Source organism: Miscanthus floridulus, chromosome 15, assembly GCF_019320115.1.
Source record: "Miscanthus floridulus cultivar M001 chromosome 15, ASM1932011v1, whole genome shotgun sequence".
NCBI classification, from domain to species: domain Eukaryota; kingdom Viridiplantae; phylum Streptophyta; class Magnoliopsida; order Poales; family Poaceae; genus Miscanthus; species Miscanthus floridulus.
In genome coordinates, this window is record NC_089594.1 from 15,220,066 (window position 1) to 15,234,745 (window position 14,680).

At 52.0% G+C, this 14,680-nt stretch overlaps 1 pseudogene; it reads left to right on the plus strand.

The window, feature by feature from the left end:
- The first annotated feature begins 9,717 nt into the window (after positions 1-9,717).
- On the plus strand, positions 9,718-14,453 carry LOC136507056 (putative disease resistance RPP13-like protein 1; annotated as a pseudogene).
- The last annotated feature ends 227 nt before the right edge of the window (positions 14,454-14,680 follow it).

Below are 14,680 nucleotides of genomic sequence, written 5' to 3' on the forward strand. Positions count from 1 at the left end.
ACAAGAAAAAGGCTCTTCAACAGTTTTTTTCAATTAGACCTCTAATTATTGTCAACCTCTATTCTTGGTTTCGTGCTAACCGAAAATGGAGAGCAGGATAGCTCCCAAGAGCACGCACTAGATATAGAGAAGTTTTTGGAAGATGAAAAGATAGAGAGAACTATTTTAATTCAAATGGCTCTCCAAATGACGATTTAGAGAGCGAGTTTAAGAATGACTCTCGTACATGCTTAAAAATGATTTTAGGAGACATGGGGTTTCATTTTGTAAGGCGGCATTTTTCACTCACTATCTCTCTAAATGATTTTAGGAGACACGGAGATTTTAGAAGAAGCTCAAAAAGTATCCATCCCCGCCTCTAAAAATGGATTTTCAGATATTTGTCTCTTAAGGAGACCACCTCTGTAAATCAAATTCTTAAAGATACCGCGTGTATGTTTAATACTCAAAGGCGGTCTCCTTAAGAGCAACTCCAAAGAAATGGCTAAAAACACTTCCCAAATTTTCTGATTTAGCTATTCTGTAAAATAGAAACGCCTAAAAAACAAGTTAGACTACTCCAACAGGCTCTCTAAAGAAAAATAGCTATCTCAACATTCAACCCGCCACGTCACTGGGCAACAGGCTCTGCTGATTGGCACATTTCGTCGAACAGGCAACAAGCACTGACCACACCTTGGCAGCTACTCTCGAGCTGATTCCCTCCAGCTGCTCGCACGCACACGCACCAAGCTAAGCTAGCTACTTCCTTCACGGCTCAACTTAGCCAGCTCACACGATGCCGAAGTCGTGGAGCCCGGTGCTCAGCTTGCGTCGGCCACCAAGTGCCGCGCAGCGGAGGACACCGTGGTGGCCTCCGACAGCATTACGCAGTCCCGGCCGTAGCAGTGAAGCTCTTGCGCCGGCTCGTGTCCTTGAGTTGCCTATTGTCCCTCGTCAACAGCCTGGCGTCGGCCACCATAGCTGACAAAGACGGCAGCATAAAGGCCAGCGACGGGGAGACGGCGCGCCCGCCGCAGCTGCACTTGTTCGGCCTTAGCGAGCTCCGCGGTGCTGCTGCGGGGCCTCAGTTGCACGTCCCGCACGTGTTCACGGACGCTGACGCGGAGCTCCGGCCGTGCGACACCCAGGAGAGGAGGCCGCCTAGAGGTGGAGACAATATGACTAGGGGCGCAGGAAGGACGAGCGCTGCACGGGAATCACGCGGGGAGGCAACGGATGGCAAGCCGGTGAGGCTCGCTTTCTTTAGCCGCCAAGAAGGACGGAATGGCTAGTTAGCTAATTGGGAATCCCGGTTGGAGGTGGATTTCTTTGATAGAAACTCTAAATTAGCCTTCAAAGTAGAAATAGCTACTCTTGTGGAGTTGCTCTAAGAGATATGCCTACATCCATCATGGGTGGGGGTGGATTTTTAGAGGTGGGCTATCAGGAATAAATCCCACCTAAAAAAACTGCTCACATATAAAAACAAGGCCATGGCGCTGACCACGGGGCACCTGCCTCGACTTTCTCCTCATCTTGCTTGATGTTGCCTCCTCTGTCCCTGTCACTGGTGCCATTCAAATCCTCGCCTGCCAGCTGCCGCCTCCGTTCCCCTGCCATCACCTAGTAGCATCCGTGCTTATCGAACAAGCCTGCCATCACCTAGTAGCATCCGGGCACGATGTGTCATTGCCTGGTCCAAAGAAAGCACGGTCCTTAGACATTGGGCCAAAGGCCAGACTCGGTACGATCCTATGGCACGGCCTACTGTGCCCGTCCCGGTGTCTACTAGCCGTGCTTTTTCTGGATGTAGGTTAGGCGGCAGTCTATTTAACCATCTATAGCTACAACTTTAATAGCTTGCAAGATCTCTAATCTCCGCTCTTCATTTTGTGCTAACTTTATTTTTTTCCGAAGAAGAGAGATCATTTTTCTGATAACATGCTAGCTGTTTCCCTCCGTGTGCCCGTATCTTGCATCCAGAAAACGAAAACAATCGGTTTGTCTTCGTGCTTTCACCGGCCGGCGAGGCCACGGGAAGTAAAGCGCGGCGGGTGAGGCAGCACTCTTCTTCTCCTCTCTCCCTCGTCCTCACACTCACTCCGTCTCCTCACATGCCAGATCACGCGCCGGACCGGGGCTATCCACCCCGCGGACAACGAGTAGTTGAGCGCCTTCTTGTATTGCGTGCTAGGTGCTCGTTGTTTTGCCGCAGCTGGAGCAGAGCAGAGCAGAGCACAGCGAGGTGGATCGGGATGATGACTTCGGCCACTGACATTGTAGCAGGTAGTCGCACAGACACACTTGCACCAAAGAGGCCTGCAATTGCGATGAAAATTATCAAAGGATGTGGAGGTAGAATTACCTACCGTTTCATTGTTTGGTCGACGATGTCTTGGTTTGTGTTGAAACTAGCGGTTTCAAATAATGTGGGAGAGACCGAGACCTCCGCCCGTCGGACGTCGCCCTTGGGCGGAGGCTTAGGATAGGAACGATAGGGGGGAGAGTGGTGAGTAGGGGAATGGCACGGAAAGCTATGGTTTCATTAATTCGTCCACCAACCAAACCTTTTCTGTTACAAGTGTCCTCTGTTTATAGGGCTCAACTACCACATTTACAGAGTTTACAGTAGTATCCCTCAACTGCTACCGTACATTCTTGGGATATTTCTCTACTCGCCTTCCGTCTCGGGGGTAATCTTGCCATGCCACCATCTGGTACCGGGCCTGCATGATCAACCGGCCCATCGGGCCTCAAGACTCGGCGATGGGCTTTAAGGCCTCCGCCGTGGGTTTCCGCTCTGTCTGGCCTCAGGATCCGACGATGAGCCTTCGGGCCTCCGCCTCTGGGAGAGCCAAAGCCGTAGACCTCCGGCATCCCAAGATCGCCGGTCTCCTGCCTGGGTCTCCGCCCCGATGGGCGGAGACCATGCTGGAGCACCCGCGCAGTCCACGAGCGCCCTCGTCTGGTTACCTACACATACCCGAACAATGTTGGCATTTAATTAGTCTCCTGGCGGAGCGGCCTCCGCCCCATCGGCCGGAGACGCCTGCGAGCCAGCCGGGCGGAGACCGCGTCAAGGCCGTCGCCCGCTGCCTGTAAGCCCGATCTAACTAACCGAGCGTGGGAGCACAACCTCCGTTTTGGTAACAGGTCGGAGATGCCTTCGTAACCTGCTGACAGCGCAGGTCTCTGCCACTCGCGGTGGCCATGTTACAACAGTTCCCCCCTTTTGAGACCGCGGTCCGCCTGAGCGCGCCGTGAGCTCAAAACGCCCTAAGCAAGGACGTCCGCGGGGGCAGAGACTGCGCATAGTCGCGTCTCCGACCGATCTCCACCGGTTCCCCCCTGGCCCGCTCTGGCGTGGCCGTCGGTCACGTCTCCGACCGATCCCCGCCGGTTCCCCCCTGGCCCGCTCTGGCGCAGCCGTTGGCGCGGCCGTTGGTCTTGTCAAAGTAGCCGTTTGGCTGCAAATATAGCAGTTGTGCATCTTGCGACTTTTTCGGAGGCGACCGTTGTGCGGCGGGCGATTCTTCCGGAGGTGACCGTTGTGTGGCGGGAGCCGGACCGCCTACCCGCTGCCTATATAAGGGTGATGTTGGTGGCGGGGTCCCCCCCCCCTCGCATCGCTCATTCGCTTTCATTGCATTCGAGAAATTGCTCTCTGTTCTCTTCTCTTTCGCCTTTCGCTGCCCTCGCGCGTTCCGTCTCTCTACTTGCGTCTCGCGCTTAGGTTGCTGTCGCGGTGGCTTTCCTTTCTGCCGCCGCCCAAACTCGCCGGCCCGCCTTCTCCGGACCTTACCGCCACCTTCTCGGCGTTAGGGCTGTCGGTTGGGGTGCGCGCTTTGAGGAGTGCATGCTTGCCTCTGCCTCCGCGTTGGAGTTTGAAAAACTAGTGGAGGAGGATTTGGGGAGTGTCTCCGCGTCTATCGGAGACCTGATCGCCGCGGACTCCGGAGACATGGCGATAAAGTCTTGGGACTTCGGCCCCTCCTCTATTACTGAGGAGGCAATCGTGGAGATGTTGAAGGAGTCGTGTTTTCCTTCTTCTAGGGTAAAAATCCCTCCGCCGGGTCAGACTATTCCGGAACCGGAGGAAGGATATGCGGTGGTCTTTTGGGACTTCTTCACCTGCGGCCTCTGCCTTCCTTACATTCCCTTCCTTCGCGGGGTGTTGGAGACCTTCAATGTCCAGCTCCATCATCTGACTCCCACTGCTTTCCTAACGCTTAGCAAATTCTGCTGGGCGTGCGTCTCTTACGGTGCCGAGCCAGATGTTGACACCTTTTGCACGTACTATGAACTGCAGAAGCAGCCGAAGAAGAAGAAGGAGGTGCGAGATGGCAAGGAGGTGGAGGTGACCTACCAGTACGGTAGTTGCACTTTCATGTCTAAGAGGAACCAAGGCGTGGACCGCCTAGAGATCTCTTTTTGCCAGAAGGGCAAGTGGGACCGCGGCTGGCTCGAGCAATGGTTCTATGTGAAGACCTATGGGGTCCGCAGCACAACCGAGGATGGCGAGGAGCTCTCGGAGTATCCATTGACTTCTCGGATGGAGGAGATGGCGCCACACACGCGTGTGGATCCGCCAGAGGAGGTGTCTCCGACGAGGGAGGCTTGTGATCAGGCTTTTGCGGCAGCGTGCCGCTACTCTGGTGGCCGCGATCTGGTGGAGGAGATCATGGCCTCCAACTACTGGCCCTTGGGCAAAAACAACCCAGCCTTTCAGCTGGAACAGGTCAAGGTTCCCGTTTTCGGGCCGGAGACCGGGATTCCGTTCCCCCGCTTCGGTCGGTCCTTGGGGGAGGGGGTGACGGAGGACGGTTTCGTCTCCGAAGTTGAGGAAGCCGCCATAGGGTTGGTTGGCAAGATTTCCGAGCGTGAGTACACGTCTCGGATGGCCGTGGCAGGCACCATGCCGCGGCTCAATCGAGTTTTTGAGGAGGTCGGGATCGTCTATCGGGAGCGCGAGGTTCCTGCTGAGGTCCTGGCCTCGATTGAGAAGAAGAAGAAGAAGGCCTACGCAAAGAATGTTACGGCGGAGGCCGAGTCTAGGAAGAGGAAGGGCGCCGTCGGCTCTCGGGCGCCTGCGAAAAAGAAGAAGAAGAGCGGAGATCCGTTGATCGCGCCGGCCTTGTCTTCTGCTGGCAGTGCGGGCGCTGCCTCCGCTGGCAGCGAAGACGTTGAGAGCTCCTCCGTCCCGTCAGCGGACGCTCGAGTTGCGAGCGGAGGGGATCGCGGCTCTCCCGTAGCTCTGGTGTGCCCGACGAGCGGAGCCGTGAGCGGTGCCGGGCGTCCGGAGACCGGCGTTGCCCCGGCGCGCTCCTCGCATGGTGCTACGAGCGTCGGCGAACAGCCGGAAGATAGCGCCGTCGAGCCTATGCCCGACGTTCTTGGCGGGCTGTGCTCAAGCTCTGAAGAGGAAACGGAGGCCATCCCGCGGCATGTTCCTTTGTCCCCTACCTGCGGCCGACGTTCCAAATTTGAAGACATTATCATGTCTTCCAGCAAGCCTTACTAATTTGTCAATCCACGGCTGCCCACTGCTTATATTTGTCACCAAAAATCAGCTCGAGCAACATGACTTGAGGGAAAATATAATGAAGGCAGATGACCTGGCGTCTAAACTTTCATCCATGTGGGAGGTGGATTCAGGATCACGTATTAGGAGCGTACTATCAGTGGACAATTCATTTCTGAAGCAGTTGACAACGCAGATGGGTGATGATATATCACAACATCTTCAAATTATTGAAAGTGGCCTAGAGGAAGGAGATATAACATCGGTGAAAGAAAATATCATCAAGGCATGGCTTTTTTGCCATGAGCAGAGGATAAGAGGCATTTATGGAAGGACCACGGAGCTGCCGCTGGTTCTACCATCTGGAATTCGTGAACTTTGTCTTTCTTCATGTAGTATTACAGATAAAGGTTTGGCTATTTGCCTTGGTGGCCTCACTTCACTGAGAACCTTAGAATTGGGTTATAATATGGTCTTAACTGCACTTCCGCCACAGGAGGTGTATGAGCATTTGACAAAGCTTGAGAGCATTGAAATCACTGCTTGTTGGTGTCTCAGATCACTGGGGGGCTTACATGCTGCTCCATCTCTTTCCAGTCTTAACTGTAGGGATTGCCCTTGTTTAAAGCTGGCACGTGGAGCAGAATTTATGTCGGTCAACCTTGCTAAGCGCCTCAGCATAAGTCTTTGCATACTTCCAGCTGATTCATTCATTAATGGCTTGCCGCACCTGAAGGATCTTCAAATTTATGGTTGCAGAAGCTCCCCATCCTTATCGATTGGCCACCTGACCGCCCTTGAATCATTATATCTAGGGTGTCTCCCTGATCTGTGCTCTCTTGAAGGCTTGTCTTCCCTGCACCTTAAGCACCTAAGTTTGGTAGATGTTCCAAACCTCACTGCCAAGCACATCTCACAGTTCCGTGTCCAGGAAGCGCTCACTGTTAGTAGCTCCATATTGCTCAACCACATGCTCATGGCTGAAGGGTTTAGAGTCCCGTCGTATCTTTGTCTTGATGATTGCAAGGAGCCGTCAGTTTCATTTGAAGAACCCGCAAATCTCTCATCTGTCAAGACGCTGGAATTTTGGTGTTGCAAAATGGAGTCCGTGCCAACAAATCTGAAATTTCTCTCCAGTCTGCAGAGTCTTGATATCTCTGGTTGCCCCAACATAACATCTTTACCAGATCTGCCGTCCTCCCTCCAGCGCATAAGTATATGGCGTTGCCCCGTCTTGAAGAAGAACTGCCGAGAACCTGATGGAGAAAGCTGGCCAAAGATTTCGCACATCCGCTGGAAGACCTTCTACTAATATTGAACTTGCTTCTTTAGACTTTCCATTTATGAAAGTATTAAATATAGACTAATTATGAAAGTAATTGCATAGTTTGCGACTAATTTACGAGATGAATCTTTTAATCCTAATTAGTTCATAATTTGACAATGCGGTGCTACAGTAAATATGTGTTTGTGATAGATTAATTAGGCTTAAAAAATTCATCTCGTGGAGTACTGACGGATTATATAATTTATTTTTTTATTAATATCCGAACACCCCATGCAACATCCTCCCGACACACCTCCTAAATTTTAGTCACTGAATCTTAACACCACCTAAGTCATTTCCGGACGGCACCCAGTTCAAGCCAAAAGGCAACCCATCGCTGCTTATGTTGCCCGGCGCCCCGGCCACCGTGAACTGAAAGGCCTCCTTCAGTCCCATCGATTCTCAGGTGTTTGTTCCTCCTATACCATTTCACTTGTCCTGTTATTCCTTCGTTGCTCATTAATAATTGCCAGCACATATTTTTCTAATAGTAGAATAAGCCTCCAACGATGAAGATAAAAACTGTGGTTATCGCTTTGAGGCCAATTGGTCGATTGTTTGTAATAAGAACAGCTATACTCTCATGTGGCTCTGCAAAGTTTCGAATATATATTGAAAACAGCGATTGCCAACGACGTGTGGTGTGTTTGTAATAAATTCGTATTTTGTTTGCTTCCGTGGTTCTGTCGTCGTCGTTGGTGTTTGCTCATGTCATGTGTGCTCTGAGTTTTCATTTTTCATGTGCCTAACGTATTCAAGCCGAGGAAGGGGAGCTCGTTGCCGTTGTTATATGATGTGGTGGAGCGTTGCCGTTGTTCTGCTACTCTGCTTCAAATGAGCGACGAAGACGAGATGGGCCGGCCCAAATAGATGAGTTTGTACCGCAATATTTGTCTCTGTTTTGTTCAGCGTTTCCCCGTCACCCCCGTTCGGCCCTTCTCTTGTGTTCCGGCGCCAGCGCCAGCGCCGCACAAGGCCGAGCGCTAAACCCTCCGTGTCGCCGGTCTGGCCAGAGTCAGGTCTCGCCGCCTTGGGGATTACTTGTACTGCGGCAGTGGCGGGGCGCGCTCCCGGGGTCCCTCCCTGCAGTGGCCGGGGAGCGCTTCTCCTCGAGGAGAGGACACGGATCTAGTGCGGGGCGTGCTGATCCGGCGAGGAGAGGAGGCGACACGTGCGGATCCAGCTCGGCAGTGGCCAGGGTGGCCTGGATCTCGCACCCGATGGCGGCGCCGTGGATCTCGCGCCCAACTCCCTCTCCCCACTGGCGACCCTCTCCTCTTCCTCTCCCGAATCCGGCGACCGTGGATGGGTTGCACGTGGATCTGCGCGTGGGTGCAGTGGGTCCGGCGTCTCCGACGAGGACGCAGCGGATCCAGCGTCTCCGGCGAGGATGCAACGGATCCGGCGTGGGTGCACTGGATTCGGCGTCTCTGACCCGCTTCTCCGGCGAGGATGCAACGGATCTGGCGGCGAGTGGCCGAATCCCGCTTCGGCGTGCGGTGCGGCGAGGATGCTCGCACCGGCGAGCAGCTGCGGCGACGCGTGGATGGGCTTTTGGCGGGCCCGTGGATGGGCTCGCAGGGCTTATCCACGGGTTTTCCTTTTTTGTTTTTTTATTTGATTTACCGAGGCGAGCATTCAACTGCCTCGAAAAATGTCCCATTAACCGTGACCTTTCGACCGAGGCGGTTACGATGCCCGCCTCGATAAATCCTTTTTGCCCGACTCGTTAAAGTTTTCTGTACTAGTGGATCCAGAGGCTGAGGCACAGGGGAAAGAACACGTGCAGGCATTAGGCGGGAAAGCCGGCCACGAGGAGGGCAGCAGGCACGGAGTGTCCGGACGCGCGGGTAGTCCGGGCGCTAGACGTCCTATTAACAAATTGGTCTTGCAGATTTGTTTGGTGGCGGGTATTCCTTTGGCGTGCATGTGACAGACAAACTCGATGAGCAGTCGTTTTACAACAGTCCACGAGTATAGGGAGAATGTCATGAGTCAAGTGACTCTTAAGTCTTAACACTACAAGAGCAACTCTGATAATTCCGTGTTCACAGAAATAGTGATTTTTTTTACAAAGCTGAAGTCAGCTTTTATAGAAAGCTAGAAATATTGATTCCGACAAGAAAAGGCTCTCCAACAGTTTTTTTCAATTAGACCTCTAATTATTGTCATCCTCTATTCTTGGTTTTGTGCTAACCGAAAATGAAGAGCAGGATAGCTCCCCAGAGTACGCACAAGATATAGAGAAGTTTCTGGAAGATGAAAAGATAGAGAGAACTATTTTAATTCAAATGGCTCTCCAAATAACGATTTAGAGAGCGAGTTTAAGAATGATTCTCGTACATGCTTAAAAATGATTTTAGGAGACATGGGGTTTCATTTTGTAAGGCGGCATTTTTCACTTACTATCTCTCTAAATGATTTTACGAGACACCAAGATTTTAGAAGAAGCTCAAAAAGTATCCATCCCCGCCTCTAAAAATGGATTTTCAGATATTTGTCTCTTAAGGAGACCACCTCTGTAAATTAAATTCTTAAAGATACCGCGTGTATGTTTAATACACAAAGGCGGTCTCCTTAAGAGCAACTCCAAGAGAATGGCTAAAAACACTTTTCAAATTTTCTGATTTAGCTATTATGTAAAATAGAAACGCCTAAAACAAGTTAGACTACTCCAACAGGCTCACTATAGAAAAATAGCTATCTCAACATTTAACCCGCCACGTCAATGGGCAACAGGTCGAACAGGCAACAAGCACTGACCGCACCTTGGCAGCTACTCTCGTCCGTCTCGTACTTGAGCTGATTCCTTCCAGCTGCTCGCACGCACACGCACTAGCTACTTCCTACACGGCTCAACTTAGCCAGCTCACACGATGCCGAAGTCATGGAGCCCGGTGCTCAGCTTGCGTCGGCCACCAAGTGCCGCGCGGCGGAGGACACCGCGGTGGCCTCCGACAGCATTGCGCAGTCCTGGCCGTAGCCGTGAAGCTCTTGCGCCGGCTCGTGTCCTTGAGCTACCTCTTGTCCCTCGTCAACAGCCTGGCATCGGCCACCATAGCTGACAAAGACGGCAGCATAAAGGCCAGCGACGGGGAGACGGCGCGCCCGTTGCAGCTGCACTCGTTCGGCCTCAGCGAGCTCCACGGCGCTGCTGCGGGGCCTCAGTTGCACGTCCCGCACGCGTTCACGGACGCTGACGTGGAGCTCCGACCGTGCGACACCCAGGAGAGGAGGCCGCCTAGAGGTGGAGATAGCATGACTCGGGGCGCAGGAAGGACGAGAGCTGCACGGGAATCACTCGGGGAGGCAGCGGATGGCAAGCCGGGGAGGCTCGCTTTCTTTAGCCGTCGAGAGGACGGAATGGCTAGTTAGCTAATTTGGAATCCCGGATAGAATAGCTGTTGGAGGCGGATTTCTTTCACAGAAATTTTAAATTAGCCTTCAAAGTAGAAATAACAACTCTGTTGGAGTTGCTCTAAGAGGTACGCTTACATCCATCATGGGTGGGGGTGGATTTTTAGAGGTGGGCTATCGGGAATAAATCCCACCTAAAAAAACTGCTCACATATAAACGCTCTGTTTGTTTGGGCTGGTTTGGCTTATAAGCCATGGCTGAAAGTATTGTTGGCTGGTTTAGTATGAGAGAAAAATACTATTAGTTAGCTGATAAGCTGTGACTTATAAGCGAGATACAAGCAAGCGAATGGCCTGAAAAACGAGGCCATGGCGCTGACCATGGGGCACCTGCCTCGACTTTCTCCTCATCTTGCTTGGTGTTGCCTCCACTGCCTCTGTCACTAGTGCCATTGAAATCCTCGCCTGCCAGCTGCCGGCTCCGTTCCCCTGCCATCACCTAGTAGCATCCGTGCTTATCGGACAAGCCTGACATAGAAAACGGCACGATGTGTCATGCCTGGTCCAAAGAAAGCACGGTCCTTAGACATTGGGCCAAAGGCCAGACCCATGGCCCTAATCGTTACGATCCGATGGCACGGCCTACTGTGCCCGTCCCGGTGTCTACTAGCCGTGCTTTTTCTGGATGTAGGTTAGGCGGCAGTCTATTTAACCATCTACTATAGCTACAACTTTAATAGTTTGCAAGATCTCTAATCTCCACTCTTCATTTTGTGCTAACTTTATTTTTTTTCAAAGAAGAGAGATCATTTTTCTGATAACATACTAGTTGTTTCCCTCCGTGTGCCCGTATCTTGCATCCGGAAAACGAAAACAATCGGTTTGTCTTCGTGCTTTCACCGGCCGGCGAGGCCACGGGAAGTAAAGCGCGGCGGGTGAGGCAGTACTCTTCTTCTCCTCTCTCCCTCGTCCTCACACTCACTTCGTCTCCTCACATGCCAGATCACGCGCCGGACCGGGGCTATCCACCCCGCGGAGGACCCGTCTGTTCGTTTCTAGATGTAGGTTGACAAGTACCCTTGTGTGTTCGTTTTGTGATGAGTGATTGCCAATGTGATCCACAAAGTGGGTTGAGTGGTGACTAACCCTGCCATGGCGAAAGCTATGTGTGCGACATGTCTTTTGTCTTGTGTTGTGTAGGTGTGGAGCTCGGATACGGTGGTCGACGGCAAGGTGAAGGTCAAGGAGGATGTGCCGTGTCGACGGACCGGGAGCGGTGAAGGACGGACGTGAAGCTTGGACCGAAGGACCCTGAGGCAGGGTGACTAGCCGTGGTGGCTAACACTTGGGACATCGACAAGTGCAAGAAGACATGGGAGTGACGGTGTTGGCCGAGTCAAGACGGCGGATGTGCGGGTCGAGCGAGGCTCAAAGGACTTGGCGTGCCGGCCGGTCGAGGACGGCGGTGACACGTGTCGAGCGGCGGGGGACGCGTACGGAGTACGTTACTCGCGAGCGGGTTTGGTGGTTTGGGCCTCAAAACCATCGATGGCGGGTTTACGGGTTTGGGCCTCAAATCCTGGGCGGAGGTTCCGAGGAGGAACGGACGGCACGTGGCGGCATCGGGGAGTTCGCGTCGAGGCGAAGCTACTGATGAAAAGGTGCGGTGGCCGTCGAATGAAGATGACAACGGGTTGGACCATAACGCCCTTGGGCTAAGTGGTTTGACTCAATAGTATCCAGGGGCAAAACTGAGATTGTATAATAGCCCTGTTAAATAGGATGAGGGAGCTCCCATCTCCCTCACCTCTCCCCCCACTCTCATTTCCCCTTTTTTCTCTTAGGGTTAGCTTCCTTTAGTTCATGAGTGAGGTCAAAAATTTGCTGAATTTTTAGTGGTGTTTGTACTGAGATCTGGAGCGGGAATGGAGGCCCAAATCCTCCTCTTGCCCTCTGGGGTTCCTATCTGAAGCTGTGATTTTCGTTCTATGTGTTCTTCATTTTTTTCTCTCTCCATTTTTTGTGCTTGGCTACGATCTATTTTTTCCGGAGTATGAGTAAATCTCAGGCGATGATTTTTGGGAATTAGGTTTGTAGCTTGTTGAATTTGTTCTATGCAAATTTTGGGCTCAAGAGCTGTTGATTTGATGGAGTTTTCATCGAATTTTTGAGCCAGCTTTCTTCTGTTCGTAGTGCTGTGCTGTGCTCTGTTCGTTGCTAGCAGCCTGGCTGCTTGTTTGTTTGGCAGGGGAGTCAAGCTGTGCGTCAGATTGGTTGAGCCAAGGGGCGTGAGTGCCTAGGGACCTTCGAGTGTTCATTCAGCAGTTCTGCTACCTGCCAGTCCACCGCTCGTTCCCTTGTTGCTCGTTCTTGGCCACTGACTGTTCGTTGTGTTCGTGCGTGGTCTGGCCTTGCTGCTCGTCTCCTCTCTGTGTGAGTGCGTTCTTCAGCAGTTGGCGTGCGGGCCTCTGCTTGCTTGCTTCTGATGCTGGTGTTGGGATCCAGGTAGCACGTTGTCTGCCCCTGAGCCTGATCTGCTTGCATCGGTGGTTCGTGCGATCTTGTACAGAGGGAGTCGGGCACCAGGTTCTGCAGCTCATTCTCAGGTTTTGTCTTGGGCTCCAGTGAGCATCTGCTCGGCCCAGGTGCTGCAGTAAGCCACCATCGATCGAAACTAGTGCCTGCAGTTTCTCACTCTGTTTTGGGATGAACAATTTTTCAGGCGATTTTCTGTCCATTTTCACCCAGCCGTGATTTCTTGTTTCGCCTGCAGTTTAGTCGTTTGAGCTCCGAATCATGTTCCGTCTTTAGCGTTGGATTTCTACCGTTCCGAGGAATTTTTCTAGATACTCTCGTTACTAGTTGGCTTGGGTATCTGAGTTCGGGAATTTGCTTGTGCTTGGCGTTGATTTTGGGACAGCAGCCAAATATTTCGAGAGAAATTTTACGGCTCCCATTCAACCCCCTCTGGTCGCCGTTTTCAGTCCTTCATTACCTCGGTGTGGACATGGTGCGTGAGCTCCAACAACTAGAAGCCACCGTCCTGCCTCAATTCGAGCTGGTGATTCAAGCAGCCGAAAAGAGCCCCCACAGGCGCAAACTGGAAGCATGGCTCCGGCGTCTCAAAGAAGCCTTCTATGATGCCGAGGACCTGCTGGACGAGCATGAGTACAACCTCCTCAAGCGCAAGGCCAAGAGTGGGAAGGATCCCTTGGTAGGGGAGGATGAAACCTCCTCCATTGCATCTACCATCCTGATGCCACTTCGTGCCGCCAAGAGCAGGGCGCGCAACTTGCTCCCTGAGAACAGAAAGCTAATTAGCAAGATGAATGAGCTCAAGGCCATCCTGACGGAAGCAAAGGAACTCCGTGATCTTCTTAGCATACCACCTGGAAATACTACAGGTGTAGGGTGGCCAGCCATACCAGCAACCATTGTTCCTCCCGCCACAGTGACATATTTCCTACTTCAAAGGTTTTCGGTCGTGACAAAGATCGTGATCATATAGTAGATTTCCTTCTCAGCAGGACAACAGAAAGGTACTTAGGTTTGGCCATTGTTGGAGCAGGAGGAATAGGGAAGTCCACATTAGCACAATGACGAGAGGATAGAAAAATGCTTTGATGTCAGGATGTGGGTCTGCATCTCACGCAAACTTGATGTTCATCGTCACACAAGGGAGATCATCGAGTCTGCAAAAAAGGGGGAGTGCCCACGTGTTGATAATCTTGATACTCTCCAGTGCAAATTACACGATATATTACAAGAGTCACATAAATTCCTGCTAGTCTTAGATGATGTTTGGTTTGAAAAATCTGATAGTGAGACAGAGTGGGAGCAACTCCTGGCTCCATTAGTCTCTAAAAAGTTGGGAAGCAAAGTTTTGGTGACTTCTCGACGTGAAACACTTCCGGCCAATTTATTGTGTGAACATGTCGTTCATTTGGAAAACATGGATGATGCTGAGTTCTTGTCACTCTTCAAACAATATGCTTTCTCTGGAGCAGAAATCAAAGACCAGCTGTTACGCATGAAGCTAGAACATATTGCAGAGGAGACTGCTAAAAGGCTTGGACAATGTCCTTTGGCAGCAAAAGTTCTGGGTTCCCGATTGAGCAGGAAAAAAGATATCACTGAATGGAAAGCTGCTCTTAAGCTCAATGATTTAACTGAGCCCTTCACAGCTCTGTTATGGAGTTACGAGAAGTTAGATCCACGTCTGCAAAGGTGCTTCTTGTACTGCAGCTTATTTCCAAAGGGTTATAGTTATAAACCTGATGAATTGGTTCACCTTTGGGTGGCAGAAGGCCTTGTTGATTCATGCGGTGAAGGACGGACGTGAAGCTTGGACCGAAGGACCCTGAGGCCGGGTGACTAGCCGTGGTGGCTAACACTTGGGACATCGACAAGTGCAAGAAGACATGGGAGTGACGGTGTTGGCCGAGTCAAGACGGCGGATGTGCGGGTCGAGCGAGGCTCAAAGGACTTGGCGT